The sequence below is a fragment of the Paroedura picta genome, chromosome 16, assembly GCF_049243985.1.
Source record: "Paroedura picta isolate Pp20150507F chromosome 16, Ppicta_v3.0, whole genome shotgun sequence".
Lineage (NCBI taxonomy): Eukaryota > Metazoa > Chordata > Lepidosauria > Squamata > Gekkonidae > Paroedura > Paroedura picta.
Genome location: NC_135384.1, coordinates 7,470,028 through 7,476,183, shown reverse-complemented (window position 1 = coordinate 7,476,183; position 6,156 = coordinate 7,470,028). Strand labels below are relative to the sequence as shown.

General features: G+C 50.2%; 1 protein-coding gene across 2 annotated transcripts in view; it reads right to left on the bottom strand.

Moving 5' to 3' along the window:
* The window catches only part of LOC143825709 (suppressor of cytokine signaling 3-like), a 113,965-nt gene extending 107,827 nt beyond the window's left edge, over nucleotides 1–6,138 (bottom strand). For both annotated transcript variants that reach the window (XM_077313959.1, XM_077313960.1), the window contains exon 1: nucleotides 5,861–6,138. The gene's annotated coding sequence lies outside the window, so the exon portion shown is untranslated. The remainder of the gene's footprint in view (nucleotides 1–5,860) is intronic.
* Between the last annotated feature and the right edge of the window lie 18 nt (nucleotides 6,139–6,156).

Here is a 6,156-nt window from a genome sequence, read left to right as displayed (position 1 = left end):
AAAAGCAATTTTCCTAATTATTGAAGCTGTTGGAAGTAAAGTTTTGGAGAGAACTAACCAGTAGGAAAGTATTAAATTCGGAGGGCTTGATGCAGCTGTGGACTTGCTCAGGAGAGGCTCTGAAAAGGCAGAAGACGCAGAATAGTGAGGAGGGAAAGATGGGGAGGATGTAAAATAGGAAAAAAAAACATAGATCATCCCCTGAACTTCAGATACTCTCGCATGATTTCCTGAAGTGTGCTAAATAAGATTTAAGGTGCGTGTAGGGGGGAAGGTGGGGGTATGGGCGGGATCCTACCAACATTTCTGCTAGAGAATCCATTCGTTCAATTGATTAAATACCAAAATTGTCTGTTGCATGTACCATTCTGGAAGAGGCCTTCCTCCTTCTCATTCACGTACAAGAGAATGTCTCTTCTCAGCACAAAATGGCACATTACGTGGAATTCCGGCATTCTTTTAAAAAGAAAACATAGCTTCTAGCGGTGGCTTTCTGGAAGAGAAGGCCAACACCAGAGGAAAAACGCCTCTTTCCTACTGAAAATACTTTTACTTTTTCCAGGGAAAGACCCTGGGGTACATGTGCTTCTCCCCTAGCATGTGTGCCCCAATATGTCCCTCCTCTCCAGCGCTGGGCCCATTCTGCAAAGCTTTGATAATGCCCTTTCAATGCATTTTAGAAGTAGATTGTCCTGTTCTGCACAGGGAAATCCAGCTGCAAAAGCACACATTCAACATGTGCAGAATACTTTCCATACTTTAAAACAAAACAACAGATGTCCCCCTGTAGCACCTCTGCCTTCCCAAGCAAGGTTACTACCCTTCTTTCTTGGCATGTAAACGGACTAGAGCCCTGATGAGATTTGATTGGGGGAAGCAGGATCATAGCACTTATTTTAAGGAAGCAAAAACTTTTCCCCGTCCTCTGGGAAGGGCCTGGAGGTTCTTATATTTACAGCGACACGCTGTTCAAGCTCGGCCACACACGAGCCATCAAGAAACCTTTTGAGCTTTTGAGCTGTCTCTTTGACTTTACGTCCTGCACATTTCTCAAAAGACGACGCAGGAGGGTGTCATTTTTTGTGTTCTCCTCGGCGCACGCTGTGCCCTGAAATTTCATGTGTCACTTGGGTCGATGGGAAGAGACGGCTGTCGAGGACACCGAGTCCGGTGACAAGCAAAGGAAAGAAAAAAGCACAAAAGCAAGCCTCCTGGAGCCAAGAAAAGTGTTTCTGCAATGGAAAGAGGACCCAAGGAAGGAGGGAGGGAGTCGTGACAAGGATCCATGGCTGGAGGATAAAAGTCAGGATTTACAATGTGCATCGATACCATGCACTTGGCGCCCTTTCAGAGTTTGGCATTACTTAAGCCTCCACTTCAAACAAACAAAAATACACAGCTCTGTTTCTCATGGGTACCGCAAGGAAGAGCAAACCTGGATAGTGTGACGACAAACCGCAAAACTGCCCAACTATTCATGTGCCCGGGGAGTTACACTGGTCCGGGCAAAGCATTCCCCCTCCACAGCCTTTCCCTCACGGCTTCAAATGCTCCTCGGTTCTAATCTCACGATGTTTGCCCATAACTGTACAACTTTGCTCATATTTACCTCAGCCTCCCTGCATTTTTGCTTTCCTTAGCCGTTAAGAGGGGCAGCTGCTAATCCGGCGACCGAGGTTTGATTCCCCGCTCTATTCCACATGCCACCAGGTGGGTGACCTTGGGCTCATCACAGCCCTGATAGTGCTGTTCTCACAGAGCTCTCTCGGCCTCACCCACCTCACAGGTCTGTCGTGGGGAGAGGAAAGGAAGGTGATTGTAAGCCACTTTGAGACTCCTTTGGGCAGTGAAAAGCGGAGTATAAAAAACAACTCCTTCTTCTCTTCTTCCTGAAGCACAGAGCATATCAAGGACAACAGCATGACAGTAGAGACAGGAATGGTCACTGAGTCTTTAATTTTAAACCAGAGTCATGGTGGGACCAAAACCTGCCTCTGAGTTAATCCACTGGATCTGGGACAACCGGTCTGGAATGGGTGGATTCTTAAATTAGTTGAGTGTAGGTGATGGGGAAGCGTTAGGGTTGCCAGCTCCAGGTGGGGAAATACCTGGAGGCTTTGGGGGTGGAGCCTGAGGGAGGCGGGGTTCGGGGAGGGACTTCAGTGGGGTACAACGCCAGATGCACCCTTTCAGCCAAACGAAGGCAGCCATGTTTTCATCAGGGGCTTGGGAACAATTAAAGGAGATTTTAACTTGACATACGGGATCCCCCCCCTAAGAGAATTATTTTTATTTATTGCAGTTACATTCCTTTGCTGCCCTCTCACAGGGACTCAGGGCGGCTCGGAGGCGTCTCCATTGAAATACTTTCTTTGTTATGTCTCAGTGCCGAGGCCCGTGACTGAACCTTTCATTTATTTACTTAAGTTTCTGAGGGGATCAGTTGTGAGGGAGCAAGGAGCTGGGGGTCTTTGGGGGACCGGGCCTTGGACACTGCGGGTTTTCACAGGCCGGTGCAGCCGGAGGGCTGAGTCCCATTCCTCCCTGTCAGCATCTCGGCCCAGGGACAAGGCGTCCCCACCGGAGGGAGAAGGGGGTTCTCCGGCAAGACACACAGCGCTCTCCTTGGTTATTCTGGTCCTGCTCTTGGCCTCTCCAGTTACACCCGGAGACGTAAACAGGGCAACGAAGTTTTTTCAGGATCAGCAAAGTCCGCTGCAGCGAGAGAGAAAGAGGTCAGGAATAGACCCCAGCAATCCTGGTACCGAAGGACCCAACAGAAGTCTGGGTTCTGCTTCATCTCCCCACTTTTCCTCCCCAGCCCACCCCCATAAGGCCGTTCCCAGTTTTCTGGCAGGTAAGGAGCAGCTTTTCCAGTGCAGAGATGCAGTGAAGTGTGTCAAACTGGTTGTAGTAGTTAGGAGCGCGGACTTTGATTCCCTGCTCCCCCTCATGCAGCCAGATGGTTTTGCCACAGCACTGATGAAGCTGTTCTAACCGAGCAGTGATATCAGGGCTCTCTCAGCCCCATCTACCTGACAGGGTGTCTGTTGTGGGCAGAGGAAAGGGAAAGCTATTGTAAGCCACTTTGACACTCCTTCTGGTAAAGAAAAGTGGCATATAAGAACCAACTCTTCTTCTAAATATAGGGGGGGGGGTGTTTATTTTATACATCTCCGACTGGCCGCAGCACGCTCACTCGAAAACCCAAGGAATCTGGGCTCTTGCTGGCCATAATATGTCGCTAAACTCTATTCTGAAAGAAGTAGGGATGCCAACCGGTGTGGGAAGCCCCTAATGTTGTGCTTTGCACAGCTGCTTCCACTACATTACCTGTAAAATCAGGCTCCTGTTAAGGCAGCTTTTCTCAATTCTTTTACCACTGAGAAACCCCTGAAACTTTCTTCAGGCTTCGAGAAACCCCAGAAGTGGCGCAATCACGCAGAATACAGCTGGGAAGCATAGCCCACCCGCGGCTCCTCCTCTTCCCACCCCCTCCAGGCCCATCATTGGCCATTTTGGGAGGGAGTGGGTCGGCCGACATGACCATATGTGGTCCTATCACCCAACAGATGTTTAACGCATTTTAAAATATATATAAACAATCAAGTAACTAACATACATTCAGGAAACCCTCCCGGGGCCAGCAAGAAACCCCAGATTGAGAAAGTCCGGTTAAGGGCACAGGAGCAGAAACTACTACCAGAGTTGGCAACCAGGTAGAAGACTCCCCAGCAGTCCTGCCTTAGCTCCACCACCAATTACCCCTTCCACACTGCCTCTGAGTACCCAAAGTTTCTTCCAGACTGCCAGCCCCCCAGAGGCACTATTTGGAGAGGACTGGCAGCCGTGTTTCCCAGCACATGATTATTCCTCAAGGGTCCCCATCTCCTTGGCCAACTCTCCCGTCCTTGGCACTGCCTGGCCGTCTTGACTCAAAGGCATCCTTGCAGTAGCTGGACAGACAAAAGCCTCCAACTCCTTGGCTTAGAGGCAGAGGGCAGGATGCCTCTTGGTCCAGCTGACTTTGCTATTGGTATTCTAGGAGATTTTTCAGAAAGGCAACGGCAACAAAGATTGTCCCACTTGCATTGTGTCTTTTATGTGAACGCCTCGGAGACAAGGCCTGAAAGCTGAAATGTTCTTCTCACCGAGCCTACTGAAACGGCTTTCTTCTGGCTCTCTTCTCTCTCCTTCTGGCTCTTTTGCAAAGAGAAGGAGGGGGCTGAGGGGCGCCCAGCAGGCCCAGTGTAGGCCTAGGACCAGGTGGCTGGAATACGAATGCCCAGCGACTGCAGAGTGACGTCACACCCCCGCCCACACCCAACACTCTCACTTACACAGCTTGAACTCCTGGGGAGAGACCACCCACCAGAACAGTCACCTAGAAGATGAATAGGCTCCACAAGAAAACGTACACACACAGGGAGAGAAAATAGGCATTCGCCAGACTGCAGAGGGAGAGCAGGCTGGCTGTGACGACAGGCCTAAACGTACACAAGGAACGACTGAAGAATTCGCTTTCTCCCCAGGACCGTGCAGGAATGCCAAGGCAGGAGGCAATTCGGGAGCTGTGCTAACAATAACAGCCCCCGAAATTTGCATAATGAGCATTCCACCTGCAATGAGCAGGATTAACTCCTACTTATGTTGTCATTACCGAGGTGTATAAAGAGAAAACACTTTCACAATCCAAATGCCTAAGCCCTTGGAAATTTGAACCAAACTAACGGTGCAGCCAAAATGAGGGGTGTTTGTGTGTGTGGGGGGGGGGTGGACTGCATCAGGCAGATTTCAAACCAGTCTCCTGAATAAATCCAAAACAGCAGAAATAATCTCATAGGCACCAGCCAGCTGACAAAGAAATACACCCAGGCATAAAGAATCAGAAGTATATCCCACTGTGTTTAGCAAGGCTCCCTGCTGCATAAACGGAGCACTGGATTGTAGCAATATGCACATCGTTAGTCTGAATACAATCACATTCTCATTCATCCTGACTCCAGCTTCTCTTTCGATGGTTCTACTCGGTTTCTTTGGCTGCACAAGCCAGCACGGTGTGATGGTGGACTCTAATGTGGGGAGCCGGGTTTGATTCCCCAATCCTCCACATACAGCCAGCTAGGTAACTTTGGGCCAGTCCCAGTCCTGTTAGAGCCGTTCTCTCAGAGCATTCTTAGCCCCACCTATCTCACAGGGTACTTGTTGTGGGGAAAGGTAGTCGTGAACTCCTTTGGGAGCTTACAAACCCAGCTCTTCTTCCCTAGAAGTTCACCAGCTTTTGATTTAGCTGCATTTATTTCTTATATTTCTTATATTATTATACTTTGGTATGAGGGCAGAGTAAGAACTGAACACAGCATCTGCTGAAAGATGGGATGCAAAGGGGGCAGGGGTGGCACTGAACATGGAGGGGCAGAAAAGAGATCAGGGATTGGAATCTGATGAGGGTGACACGGGGTTCCAACCCTCCGCTATAACAACGGATCTCAAGATGAAGGCATACTTAGCGGTGGCCAAACTGAGGCTCTCCAGATGCCCATGGACTACAATTCCCATGAGCCCCTGCCAGCACATGGGAATTGTAATCCACGGGCATCTGGAGAGCCACAATTTAGCCACCCAGGCCCTATGGCACTGTGCCCCATTGAAAGCCCTCCCCCTCTCCAAACCCCGCCCTCTTCAATTACCAGGTATTTCCCAGCACTGAACTAACCACCCTAGGCAGAGCCCCGGGGATACAGCAAGTGGTAAGGCTGGCCGATATCCACTGGCTCTTGAGAACCTAGCTTGGGCGACCTGACCAAAAAGGGTCAGACCAGCAAAGCTCTGATAGACTGCACCTTGACAACAAGCTCACCTCGTCCTTCAGATTCCTCAACATTCTCAGATTCTTATTCGCCTTGGAGCAGAGGCTGAACAGCTGAAATGTCCTGCTCTGGCTCGCCTCCCTTCCCTTTTGGGGTCTGCCCCAGGGAAGAAGTTAGCATGCAAGCCTCATAGGCCGGGCCCTTGTTTGTATGCTGCTCTCTGTTGTGGTGGTCTGGCCCCTCTGCATACCTGGGGCCAGCAGGCTCCACCTCAAGGCAGCTGTAGGGCCCCACTGAGCAGGTGAAACAGGTGGCAGAGTCACATGACAGGAAAAGGCGGGGCTTC